Here is a 14,526-nt window from a genome sequence, read left to right as displayed (position 1 = left end):
TTGTGCCATCCTGCTTTATTTAGTCTGTTGCCCTCCATTTTATCCATTACCATGAACCTAAAAGTGGCTGTAGAATGTACTAGGGAGTGTTTATATAGTGCACTAGTGGGCTTCCTTATCCTCATGTCACTAATGTGTTCAGATACCCTTATTCTTAATGGTCTAGAGATCTGACTCACATAGAATGCTGAGCAACTGCATGTAGCCAGATAAATTATTTAATCGCTACTGCAGTTAGCAAAAAATGTAATGTCAAAAACATTTCTTGAGCTCTGACTTGTGAACTGTTTAGACCTTATAATTCTGTTGCAGTGGCTACAATGACCACAGGGGCAAGACCCCGTAAGAGTATCCTCCAATAGAGTAGTTTGTACACCAGTGTGACCCGAACCTCTAGCTTCTCGTTTGTAGTGACTTCAATGGGATCCCAAATTTCTGCCTCTACGAAAAGAAAAGCGGCATTTTTCCTGAAGGAATTGAGATCGATTGTGATCTGCCAACAAAATATTCCAATGCCTTTGAACACTATTCCTAAGTGTGTCTGTTTCTACCATATGTGGTCACCAACCTGATTTCAGAGTTCTTAGCCACTTGTTTATCTTTATATTTCAACAGGTCACCCCTGTCTAGTGTAGTAGCCCAATTACTAGCTGTCAGTACATGTTCCATTTTATAGCCTCTTTCACGAAACCACCTAGTAAGATCCTTCCTGAAGTATTCATAAGTAGAATCCCCTGAGCAAATTCGTCTCATTCTTATGAATTGCAACTTGGGGATATTCTTAGCTAAATGAGGTGGATGATAGCTGGATGCATGGAGAAGGGAATTGTATTGTGGATATTTGCGAAATACCTCTGTTCGTAAAGTATGATCGGCATTTCTAGTAACTACAATATCAAGATATGTTATTTGCTCCAGACTGTAATTGACAGTAAATTGCAGACCCCATTTGTTTTCATTAAGGTAGCCAACAAATTCCAACAAATAAGCCACATCCGATCTCCAAACCATCCAGCAATTATCCAGAACCTCCTCCAAATGTCCATTTCCACCAGGTAGATGTTATGTGATTGATCATAAATCAAATGCTCCTCGACATAAGTCATGGAGAGGTCTGCATATATATAGGGGCAAAGAAAGCCCCCATACTGTACCCTTAATTTGCCAATAGCATTGTTCCTGGTAGAAAAATACATTTTTGGTAAGGACATGTTCAGTAAGGCATAGCAAGAAGGTGTTGAAACCAGGTTGGTAAAGGTCTGATTTATATAGCCAATATTCTATGGCTTCCAGAACGGCATCATGTGGTATATTGGTATATAATGCACAGACATCTAATGTGCATAATAGCCACCCTTGTTCCAACTGAGTTTCAGAAATAATCTGAAGAAACTCGGTGGTGTCCTTGATTCTAGCATGGAACCATTTTAATAGAGGCTGCAGTAATTTGGTGAGGAATTGTGACAGTGGCTCAGTGAGTGAACCTCTACCCAATACAATCGGTCTGCCGGGTGGGTTGCAAGGGTCCTTATGAATCTTAGGTAAAAAATAGATATATTGGTTTTCATAGGGTCCAATACCTTGAGATGATACATAGTGCAGTCAGAGATAATCCCCTCCTGCCTAGCAGATAGCAAGAAATCATCAATCTGTTTTTTGAATCTAAATGTTGGATCCAAAGGCATTTTCACATAATGTTGCTCATCTCTAAATTGTTTTTATGCCTCACTATCATACTGAGTCCAGTTCATGACCACAACTGCCCCACCTTTGTCAGCAGAGAGAATAGCTAAATCTATTATTCTCTAAATCATGTAAGGCCTCTAGTTCAGTCTTTGAGAGATTGTTGGCCTTATAACTCAACCCCCTGGAATAGAAATGCAAGTCCTTCAATACACTTGTTTGAAACAATTGTACATTATGGTGCATGGGTGGTACAAATTTTGACTTATTATAAGTGAAAACTCTGTCCGAGTCACCATCAGTAGTTCCTTGAAAGTGCAATTTTAAATTCAAGAGTCTGCAAAATGTTAATAAATCTTGAGCTAAGTGATCCTCAGAAATGAAAAAAAAACAGGAATGAAATTTAAGCCTTTATTAAGTAGACTTATTTATGTTGGAGACAAGGTCACATTAGAGATATTTAAAACATTGTTACATACATTCACTTCTGAATCAATAATTTCAACAACCCCTCCATGTTGTCTATTTTTTGAATGTTTTCTCCCTGCTCTTTTGTAATAGGGACTAAACAAGATGTGGTATTACTTCTTTTTGGTGTGGGTGAGTCTGAAATGTGCTGTATGTCCAAATCCGTGGCTGATGAGGTATCATCTGTAGATGTCTCAGTACCTACTAGGCATTTTTTAAGAATGGATCTGGGACGTTTCCTTTTGGTCACCCTAGTATTTCCTTCCTCAAACTTGACATGTTCGTTATAACCAAAAGGGTTTCCCCATTCATAATCAATTTTGTCAAGCTGACATTTGTGGACTTTTCTCTCCCATAACTGTTGTTCCAGGTTAAGTAGGTCTTTACTAGCTTGCTGAGACCAATATTGTAAAAAGATTGCCCCCATACATTTTTATTTCTTCCCATAGTTTGGTAATATCGACAATATCCCTATCTATAATTCTATCATGGTAATTAGCTAGTGCCTCCACAAAAGCCATGGATGTTTGTTGCTGTATAGTGCCCCACTGCTTAGTCAAGTCTGCATCCATCTCATTAACAAGGGGTGGCGTCCTTACTCTCAACCTTCTTGGTAAATACCTTTTGCCAAATATGCTTTGAAAAGCCTGGAGTGCCAAACATTGGATCTCAAGGATCTCATACTTTTATTCAATTTTAAAAATAACACCTCACAGGCTGCGCCTCCCACACCCTCCGCTAAATATATATTCCAACTCTGAGATTGCACTACAGTGAGGAAAGGGCAAATATTCCCATCCTCACTGTACCGCGATCTCACAATTGCGGTTTCGAGTTCTGCAATATTTGCTCATGTGAGCGTTCGCTATCATGAACTTTCGTTCATCTAACATAGACCCAAACAGTTCATGAGTCAGAACTCAGGAAATGTTTTTGACATTACATTTTTTTGTTAACTGCAGTAGCGATTAGATAATTTATCTGGCTACGTGCAGTTGCTCAGCATTCTATGTGGGTCAGACCTCTAGACCATTAAGAATAAGGGTATTTGAACACATTAGTGACATGAGGATAAGGAAGCCCACTAGTGCACTATATAAACACTCCCTAGTGTATTCTACAGCCACTTTTAGGTTCATGGTAATAGATAAAATTGAGGGCAACAGGCTAAATAAAGCAGGATGGCACAATATTCTTGATGCCAAAGAAAAAAATGGATAATTAAATTAGGTGGACTTTTCCACCAGGTCTTAATGAGCATTTATAATCTAACCAGGGAGTACCTTTTTGTGGTTGATGTCATGCATAAAAGGGAATTTGTTTTTTTGCTTCTGTTAACACTGAGGAAGGCTATGTAACTATATTAGCCGAAACAGGTCTGTTTTTATCTTTTTCTATGGCTGACATTTAATAAATATTGGATTTGTTCAGCATCACAGTTTGCTTGCTTACTTTGCTGTTTTTCATGATTGACTGGCCCCAAATGGTATTAGATCAGTTGGACAGGAAAACAAGAAGGATGCTTCATACTCATCAAATGACATATAAAAATCAGTGTATACCAAGATTATATACTCCCTGTTCTGAAGGGGGCATGGGCCTCCTCAAATTTGATTACATGTATAGATCTGCAATCGTAGGACTACATACATATCTGCTGACTTTACATGATACAAACATAGTGAAAGTTTTAAAACATGAGGAGAATAAGTCTAAGATGGTTTCCCTACTTAGTTTAATAGAAGCATATCAGTGTCAAGCAGGAATGGAAATCAAACCAAAAGTAGATAAAAATCAGGCAGCAACTGAATGTGCCAAAAAACAAAAGAAAGAATATAAGGTGAATAATCAGATGAGAAGTCAAGAAATGTGGAAAATGCATAAATATAGTTACATGTATAGAAAATCTTGGAACAACCTCATGACAATGAGGACCGAATGCAGAAATGGTTAAGGAGAGATTTTAAACCAAAAGATGAAAGGTTAATATTGGCAGCTCTCGATAATGGACTGTGTACATGTTGGTTTGCAAAGTCCATTGAACATGTGGGAGAAACCGGCAAATGCATGTTTTGTAAAACATAAATGGAAACAGTCTCACATCTTGTTGCTGGGTGTGATGCACTAATGGCAGAAGAGCTGTATACTGAAAGGTATAATAATGTGGCAAGACTGTTGCACTGGAGATTGTGCAAACATTATAATACTGAAGGGGTAAAACCAAGCAAAAACAAGCAACACCTGATAAATGCTCTGCCCTGAATAAAAAGAAATCCAATAGTCCACAAAAGGGCAGCATAAGAAGATGTCAGAGCCAGGTTAAAACATTTTATTGTATAAAAACATATAAGTGCTTTCACAGTTCAAGTACTGCTTCCTTAGATGTTAATGAATAAATAATCATCATCATCATCAGCCTCCTTTATCCCATTTTTCTACATGGGGTCGGGGTATCGTGTTAACTGTCACCAACTCTCTCGATTCAGTGCCACACTCCTGCCTTCTTCAAAACTCATGCCTGACTGTCACAGATCTTCTTTCACACAATCCATCCACCTCTTTGCTGGATGTCATCACTTCCTCTTACCTTCTTCCTGTCTGTCCCAAATATTCCTCACCAGATTGTCTTCTGCTTTTCTACACATGTGCCCAAACCACCATAATCTGTTCTCTTTGATCTTTTCTGCAACTGAAGCTTGTATAGCAAAAAACACCACTCCTCCAGGTAATGAATAGAATCACAGAATTAAAGGAATGCACTCTTAGCAAATGCAGTGAAGCACACACTAATAACAAAATCTATATAAAATAATCTCATAAAAGATGCATAATACTAAGAAACACTTAAAATAAAAATATAAAAAATGACAAAATTAAAAGCATTGCACCTCCAAAAGGCTGATAAATACATAACAATATATATTAAAGATGACATAAAAGATAGTGTCCATACAAATATGCACCTGGAAACTGCAAAGCTCTATCTAAACAGAGGTCTGGCATTCATGATAGGTTTCAAATAAACCTTGTCATTCGGGCCCTTGCCACTGTCTGCTCTCAGCCGCATTATCCATCTCATTTCCTTAATTTCTGTCTTGTTCTTTATATCCCCCAGCCTCTCATGTATCACTGTTCTACTAATAACCAAAAATTTATACTGATGTGTGGTATCATTGTCCCTCACATGCTTGGCTAAGGCACTATTTGTCATTCTGCTGCTGATGTAATACAAATGTTCTCTTATTCTATCCCTTAATTTCCTATCTGTTTTGTTTACATAAAATGATAAACACACCACACAGTGGGCCGAGAAAATTATATGTCTGGTATCACAATTGGCCTCTACCTTAAAAACAAATTTCCTGTTCAAATCCAGATGAAAAAACTCTCCAGAGGTGTCAATAGAGTCACAAAATTTGCACTTCAAATAAAGTGAAGTAACTTTTTTGCTATTTACATTACAACCATCTTCCAGTCTGTTTGGATAGCACAATAACCTTTTAAGGGATTTTATGTTCTTACAAACAAATGTGGGGTTAGGTCCTACAATTTTGCTGATGTCCTCATCAGCAGTAAGAATGGGCCTGAGCTTTTTATATACACCTCTAAAACTGGTCTCACATTACTAGAAAACAAAACAGGCATCCTAGTGACCTTCTACTCATCACATTCTTCCCCCACTGTTGTCCATAGCTCTAATATCTGAAAAATAAGGTTTGGCCTCAGTACGTCTCATACACTCTATTTGTGTCAGGATGCCACTAACTCTTCTAGAATTATAACCTCTGCTCACAAATCTGGTCTCTACGTCCTTTAACTCCTGCCTAAATACTTCATCTTCTACACATAGTCTGGAAACTCTCATGCCTTGCCCCTTCACTACATTATCAAAAATATGTGGGGGTGCATGCTTCTCCTATGTAATAAATGATTCGCACTGCACTCCTTCTTGTGCACCATCGTACTTACATCTCTGTCATTCTTCCTCACTTTGATATCTAAAAAATCAATATCATCAAAAGAGAAGTTTAGAGGGAACTTCAGAAAATCAGTGGTGTTATTAATAAACTGATGAAACAACTTAAGTTCATCTGGAGTTCCATCCCATATCAGAAATAAGTAATCGACAAAACATCAATAAAATCCTATGGACTCCTTGAAAGGACCCCTGAATAGAGCTTCTTCCTCACATGCAGCCACTGCTATATTGGCGTAGGTGTACTGGTAAACAAAGATTGCATGTCTAGGGTAACAAACAAATATCTCATTGCATTTACCCTACCACTCCAGGACACATATAGATTTTCCAAAAACTGCTTAGAATCTCTTAGAACTGTGCAATTGCTGTCCAGTAGGGGTCTAACAAATTAAAAAAAAATGGAAATTGACTCTGTACACCAATTTCACCCTGAGACAAGAGGTCTCAAAAGGGGGTTCTTTACATCTTTGTGTACCTTTGGTAGTCCCTGTATGGTCAGTATCAGGGGCTCATTGATCTTCAGGTGCTCATATGTGGAATATTCAATGATCCATGACAAAAGACATTCTTCTAACACATTATGTATTCTATCAATCATTCTATGTACAGTGTCATAAGTGATACTTGTTTAAACAGTCTCATCGCTCAACATCATCTTCATCATACTATCAAAATAATGATTACTATCCATAATCACTATAGAACCCCCTGTGTCATTTGCACTGGAGATTGTGCAAACATTAGAATATTGAAGTAGCTATGAAGCATCGGAAACATGAGCTACAAAGCTTTACAGAAAATGATGAAGTTTATATCATATGGGATCACCCATTACCAAAAGTTCAAAAATAAATGCGAGAAAACCAGATATAGTAGTCCTTGAAAAGAAGACCAAAGTAGCATTGATCATTGAAATTGCTACACCAGTGATTACAGTGACTTATGTACAGAGAGACATAAAGTCATAAAATACCAGTATTTACAGGCAAAAGTGAGGGCAATGTGGAAGAAGGATACCCAGACCGTTACAATAGTAGTATGAGCAATGGGTCTTATAAAAAATAATTTACAGTCATACTTAGATATACTACTGATACATATAACTCCATTTGAATTGCAGAAGGAGCCAATTCTGAGCACATTGCTGGTGCTGTGAAAAGCCCTTCTAGCTAACATCAAAGACTGAAACAATATTAATTTCATGCACTTTAATCATACTTTAACTTAGGAATGGGATCCATACATGTCATAGTATTAGAAACTCAAAAGACTTGGAGAAATTAAAACAGGAGGGCCACAAGACTGAGCAGTTTGTTGTTGCAACTTCTGACATTGAGAAGGGACACCTTAACGTGGTTCAATTTGGTGGTTGATGCGTTTGCTTTTTGGGAGTGTCCACTAATTGGATTCTACCTATAAAGGGGACTATGGAGGCAGCAATGGCTTTAGCCAGTAGGCAGAAACCATGGAAAGGGAGGTGCAGACCATCATTTGTGAAGTAATCAAACTATCAATTATCTAGCCCCACTCTGACACATACTGGAGCCATCTAGAACATCATAAACTATTCAGTGAATTGCTGAAGCCAATTATCTTTCTTGTGACTAGATAGCATTTTTGGTAAAGGAAGGATTCCCTCTGATAACTAGAGCCATAACTGCATTTGTCGCATGCATGGATACATCTGGCATGTCTCTCTGTGTGACACTGAGGGTTTTGCACCCCTGGTTATTCAGTCTACACATGGATTACTACCGTGCTGTAATCATATTTTCTCAGTGATTGGGTCTTTATGGCCCTTTTAATATCAGAGACCCTAGAACCCTCTCCTTTTTGTTGTCCAATCCTCTTCATCATCAGTTGTCCACCCTGATTGTGTCTGTGTCACTCCAATGTGACTTTCCTTTTGCAACAGCACCTGCCCTGTCCATGGTTATGATATATGTTTGTGTGTGTGCCACTTATGCCAACCTCCTTCATACAAGCAACTTCACAATGCTTCCATTGCCCTATGCTCTACTTCACAAAACAAAAAAGAACCTCTCTGACAAAAACAATACCCTCCTTTCTCAACCCCATGCCACACTTTCCTTTCCTGTAGTCTTTCTCTGTGTCCGCCGGTTGCCTTTTGCCCTTTGTGACTGTCTTATCACCCCATTTCATTCCTATTTATATGATAAAGCGTGTTGGCACTTTGCCATTTAATCCTTGAATGAACTTCCAGTTGAGCCTGTGTATCACATATGAGGTGCTTTGATTTGCATGCTGATGGTCTCAGGTCACATGGCCTTCATACCCATCTACTCTTTTGTGCAGTAACTCTTTTTTCATGACCATGTTGCTTCAATACATAGCACTGTCCCAGGCATCTGTGCTACAATGTTTGCACTTATGCATACCTGATCCTCATTAGGCCAGGTCATGCAACTTTGTTCATTCCATTTATGACAGTGCAATTGCTTTGCCATTCTTTATGATTGCCCCCCCCAATTAGTTGGTTCCCTATTACATGATCGAAACCTTAGGTTATCGAACACCTAAAGGTTGATCAGTAAATGTCGAAGTCTGAAAATTGCAAACGGTCATTTCCACACAGGGAAATGAGTCATTTGGCCATTATGCTTATTTTGTTCTTTCTCCACTGTAGAGCAATCTCGGAGTTGGTATATTTAGTTGGGGGGGTGTGGAGGTGAAACCTCCCACTTCATTTCTGTTTAAAACTTTTTTTTTATTTGGCCAATGGCATTGTTTCCCTATGTGGAAATGGCCGTTTTCGATGTTAAGGGTTCAATATTTCGTGATCGACCTTTAGGTGTTAGATAATTAAAGGTTTCGGTCACATAATATAGACCCAATTCATTATGAGTGGAAGGATGACTCATTCCCACAAAGATTCTGTTGTGAAATATGTCTTTATCTTCAGTACTATTCTTAGGGGAGCTCATAAGGTTGGTAGAGGAGCATCTATCACAGAGCAGGCAGGCATCCCAGATTATTTACAGGCCTTGCATGGACCACTTTTGCTAACTAGTCCTGGCTCATTCACCAATTTAGTGTGCAGAGTGGTGCTTCAAACCATGGATTTTGGGCTGTACTTAACCAGGCTTCTTTAAATGGAGAAAAGCAACTCATAAAGTATCTCAGCCACAGACAGCTGTGGAAAAGGAATAGATGGGCCTACTTTGGGCACTGCAACAGTTCCAACACTTCTTGCATGGTAGAAAATTTATTGTGGTCAGAGATCAGAATCCTTTAACATGGTTACCCAGAGCTAGTGTTTGGAATTCTACACTATCAGATGAAGCTTAGGTTTGCAGTCCCGCATGACAATCCAGTAAAGGTATGACATCAGTAATGGCAAGGCAGATGTCTGTCAAGAAAGAAACTTGGGCAGTGTACCAAAATGATGCATCCTCATTTCAAACTTCCTTTATGGAGGGTATCTGAAGATAATTGGTAATGAGGAAAGGTGTGATGGTTTTGTATGTATCTAATATTGTTTCTGGTTAGACATGCAACAAACAAATGTATGAAATGTGTGATCATTTGTACTTGTGGATGAGGTAGCAGGGCTGTAAAATGTGAAATGTGCATGTGATTGAAAGGGTGCATAAGGCTTGAGAATTTTTTCTCTACAATGGATAAAAACGTTTATATGATTTGCAACTGTGTCTGAGAAGTACAACTATACAGTACATAAAATGTAAAATGTATGAAAGGAAATGCTACTTTTTTGTTGTCAGATGTAGGTATAGGATGTAAATTGAAAGGCTTTGCTTGTTTTTCCTTGGTGGAAGGTCAGCTATATTGAAGAGGTAATTGCTTGCTGTGAATCTATGCTTAACACCATCTTTTATTCACATGTGGGGATTGTTTCCCAAAAGGAGAAGCACAACAGAACATAGCTTATTTCTCTAAGATGTTGTCTCATGGAAAGGTTTGAGAAAATAACATGGACTGTGATTCACTGAGAAGAGAAGGGCTTGAAAGAATGATGTCAGTGGTATGCTTGCCATTTCAAACCTCTTAAGACACCCTTCCAGTAGTGAGATGGAATGACCCTCTCAATGAACATGGCAACTGGAAACTGGCATTTGACTGTGCAGTGTGCTTCCCAGAAATTTGCTAAGTATGGACTAGCTTGCTACACTGAACCAATGAGTTTATATCTGCACTGGTGTCTCTACCAGCCATGTGCCAAAAATTCAGACAGAGTAGATAAGAGTCCAGTACCTTTTCCAGTTATATATAGCTAAAAAGATTTAGCTGGCTAGACAAATTCTTCTTTTAAGCATTCTGTTTGCTCAAACTGATTATGTTTCAGTTTTTAGTATACAATTATATATCTCTCTACGTATTGAACTTATAACCGTACTGTCACATTTCTTAAAGTACTTTGTTCATTCATGTTTAAAAGCTTCTGGTTGATTTATTTATTTATTTACTCGTTTATTAACTTCTAAGAAGGAACTTACTCTGACAGGTTAGCTGCCGTTATCTAAATCAGATCAGACATACTCTGCTATACATTAACACCAGTGCCTATAGCTTTTTGGCCTATTTCTCATGAGTTGGAATAGTAACTGGGGTTCTCCATTTGGGTAGTCTGAATCAGTGGCAGTGACGTATCTAAGGCCAGGACAGGAAGCTGTAGTATCTAGCCTTTCCTGGAGAGTATTGTGTGTGTGTGTGTGTGTGTGTGTGTGTGTGTGTGTGTGTGTGTGTGTGTGTGTGTGTGTGTGTGTGTGTGTGTGTGTGTGTGTGTGTGTGTGTGTGTGTGCGTGTGCTTACATTTGTGTGTATGTTGGTGCAAATGTAAAAGTTATTGAAAGGACAGCTACTGTGGGGTATGGATCACTGGAAGGCATGGAATTCAGGGGAAAGTGGAAAGAGGGCTTGGGAAGCTGAGCCAAAAACCCTTCCTTGGCAGATATGCAGTGTCAAGCTTAGCTTTGGTTGTGGTTGGTGCAGGTCCATAGTAGAGGGCAATGCTGTATCTTTCTTGCATGCTCTTGAGGACAAGATTCACTTAATGAACTATTTAGTGATTCATTAGTGAGCTCACTTTATATTTAAATCTGTTTAGCGTCAGTGGTGTAAATGATGAGACCATATTCTCTTCTAGAAACCATTAGATTATTGTGGGTGGAGGAGAGTAGATTCAAGGACTGTAGTCCCTATCCACTGTCACATTTTGTACCAGCAAAAATACAAGGCATAGCATGATGTCATACATTTACGTTACCTTTACATTTCTTGCTTCTCTGTACCGCTTATATGTTATATAGTCTTAATCACATATGGCTCATATATATAGTTATTCTTGTGCCCATTAATAATAACCAGAGGATGGTGAATAATTCTGGGCAAATATCACTTTGCCATTAACTAGAATCCAGCACCAGTGTTTGTTTTTACAGTGTTGTAAATATTAGGGTGACATCTAATACTAGACAGTGACTTTTATTTGTTGATTTTCTACTTATAGCAGGGAACTCAAACTGCTGGCCTGCAGGCCAGATGTAGCTCCATAAAAACAGACAACTTAATGCTTACAGTTTTGTGCATATCACTGCCATCTGGCCCATCAAACAGGTACCAGTGCCATTTTACATTAAAAGAGATGTAAGCACTTCCTTAGAGTTGTACATGTGAGTACATATGCATGAGAGGGTTCTTAAAAAGAAGGCATGCAATGCAGGATAGCAGCACACTGATTCCACAGTGGCATTCCAGTTGATGATCCCGTTGATTGTTTGGCATCTAGAAGTAGTCCTGACAGAGTCCTGTCCTCATTTGGCATTTTTCATGGTGCAGGTCTTTTGCTTGCATGTGTTTGTAGTTTCGTGTGTGTGTGTGTGTGTGTGTGTGTGTGTGTGTGTGTGTGTGTGTGTGTGTGTGTGTTACAGCACTTATGTTTTAGTTAAAAAGAAATATTTTTCCTTTTTTAAACTGTAACAACCTGTTTGCTACAAATGCAACAAAGAGTTGCTACAGTTTTTAACCCTGCCTGCACAGAGCACTATGGCACTTGTGTTTTAGTTAAAAAAAATCTTCTTTTTAAACTGCTTGCGGCAAATGTAGCAAACAGTTGCTACAGTTTATATGCTGCCTGCATGAAAAGCAACAGTGCTCATGTTTTAGTCAAAACAAAAATGATTTTTTTTTACTTTTAAACTGTAACAAACTGCTTGTTACAATGTAGCAAGGAATTGCTATAGTTTAGACTACACATGGTGTGCTACAGTGCTCAGGTTTACCAGAAAAACAAAACAGGATTTTGAAAGCCTGTATTGCATTAACAAAAGCTAGAGGTTGGCTAGTTGAACCCCCAAACACTTTCTACCTGTGACAGTTGCTCTTCTCACCCCACCCTAGTTACACCACTGAATGGACCCTTCCTCAACTGTCCCTCATGCCATTTGAATTTGAAATAACTGACTAAAAGTGTGCTTATGCTGATTTTCAACATTCTGTTTTGTGTTGTAGTAATTTTAACCTGGCCAAACAGGATACCCTCCTGGTGAGAGAAGGAGCCACTGCAATTGATTCTAGGTAAAACTGCTATTGCTCACATAGTAATGTGTTTTTTTAACTGTCCTGTTTACTCTCGGTTGTTTATTTAAACTTGGTATACTTGTGAATGTTAGCGCACTGTTGTGCTGGACTCTGACTAGACAAACCACTGGATTTACTAATCTTCCATGCAGGACTAGCTTAGTCCTGCATGGAAGCGGCCGTTTAGGAGCAGGACAGCAGTGTGCCATGCATATTAATGAAGGTGCACTACCTGAGCTCCTAATCTTACACGGAGAGTGTAAGAGTGCAGGGGGCATGTCTGAGAGCAGAGCTCTCAGAATATACATGCCCCCACAATGAAGAACAGCAGAAAGGCCAAAAGAATGAGCGAGACTGCTTATAAATGTCTGCATAACCCCAGCAACATCCCCCCATGTGTACAACAGCAATAGTGAAAACAAAGAAAATAAACATACCATTATTTTTTTATGAATCTGATTAAAGCTAACCATAGGTGCATTGGTTTGCCCATCACTTAGCTACGGTTAATGCAGCTTAAATGGCTGAAGAGGATAACAAGGAAGATATATGCAAATGAAGCAGTATAGCAATAGTGTAATGGGCAGAGCATTCGCCTTGCGAGCAGACATTCCCGGTTCGAGTCCCACTGCAGCACATTCCATTTTCCATGTCAAATCACGTTATGACCAATATTTTAGTTGCATAACCTACTAAATAACATATATTTGTGAACTGGAGTACTGCATTAAATGCAGATGTGAGGTGTCAGTGTCATAATGTTGCAAAGTCCACAGATAATCACATGTGCCTATACAGTATTTGTACACAGGAATCATGGATACAAATGGAAGGTAAAATGTGTAATGAATGATAACCCCATACAGCTTCCAAATCCACATCCTTCCCAAGAACCATTAGATATTACTGTCTAAATCAGTGCAGTTGTAAGTGGGAGTAAGCAGTAGTAAGCAAGTGTAATGACCAGTAAGCAGTAGTAAGCATATTTAAGCACTAGTAAGTGAGTTTAAGCCCATTTGTGTGGGGGTAAGCAATGCGGACACAGGTTAAGCAATATTGAAGTTAACTCTCTGTAAGCATATTTAACCAGAGGTTAACAGTGCTTACCCTCACGCAAACCTATGCAAACCCACTTACAACTGCTCAAAAGTGCCTTAATCACTCTGTATCCAAAGGCCCTTGTTCTGCCCGGCAACAAAATAAACAGCCTTGCAGGTCTTGCACCCAGGACCCTATACACTATAGTCACAGTAGTTAACCATCAAGCCATCACAGCAGTACAGAATAATGAGGTATCACCAAACTAATCCTCACTATTGTAAAATCAAATTGAACCTGTGAAAGGAATCAGTATACAGTCATATGTTTTATAACCCACTACGTAATATAGATATGTGAACTGGGGTACAGCAGTAAGCCCAGATGTGAGGTGTAATTGTAATAGAGTGTTGAAGTCCCCAATAAAACACAAGGACCCCATACAGTGTACGTACATATGAATCACGGATACCAGACATATATATAAGATTTAATGAATAATAAATCAGTGCCAAAAAGAAAAATATAATGCAAAGTCTATTGTAAGCAATGCCAAGCATTGCAAAGGCCACCTTAGGAGGTATAAGCAATGTGTAGGCCAGCTAACTCAATGTGCCCAGTGGTATACCCCTTTAAACAATGCCAACCTTAGGTAAGCAGGTTTGCCCATAGCTTAACCTTTTCAAAACTGGTCAATCACGGCAAAGTGTGGGAAATCAGCCCTACTTAAACCCAACAGGTAGGAATACATCTCATAACTGGTTGTACCTTCCCTTGTAGGCAACATGGCAGATGGGGAG

Source organism: Protopterus annectens, chromosome 1.part2 (assembly GCF_019279795.1).
Source record: "Protopterus annectens isolate FY-2018-M chromosome 1.part2, PAN1.0, whole genome shotgun sequence".
Taxonomy (NCBI): Eukaryota; Metazoa; Chordata; order Ceratodontiformes; family Protopteridae; genus Protopterus; species Protopterus annectens.
This window is presented reverse-complemented; position numbering follows the sequence as displayed.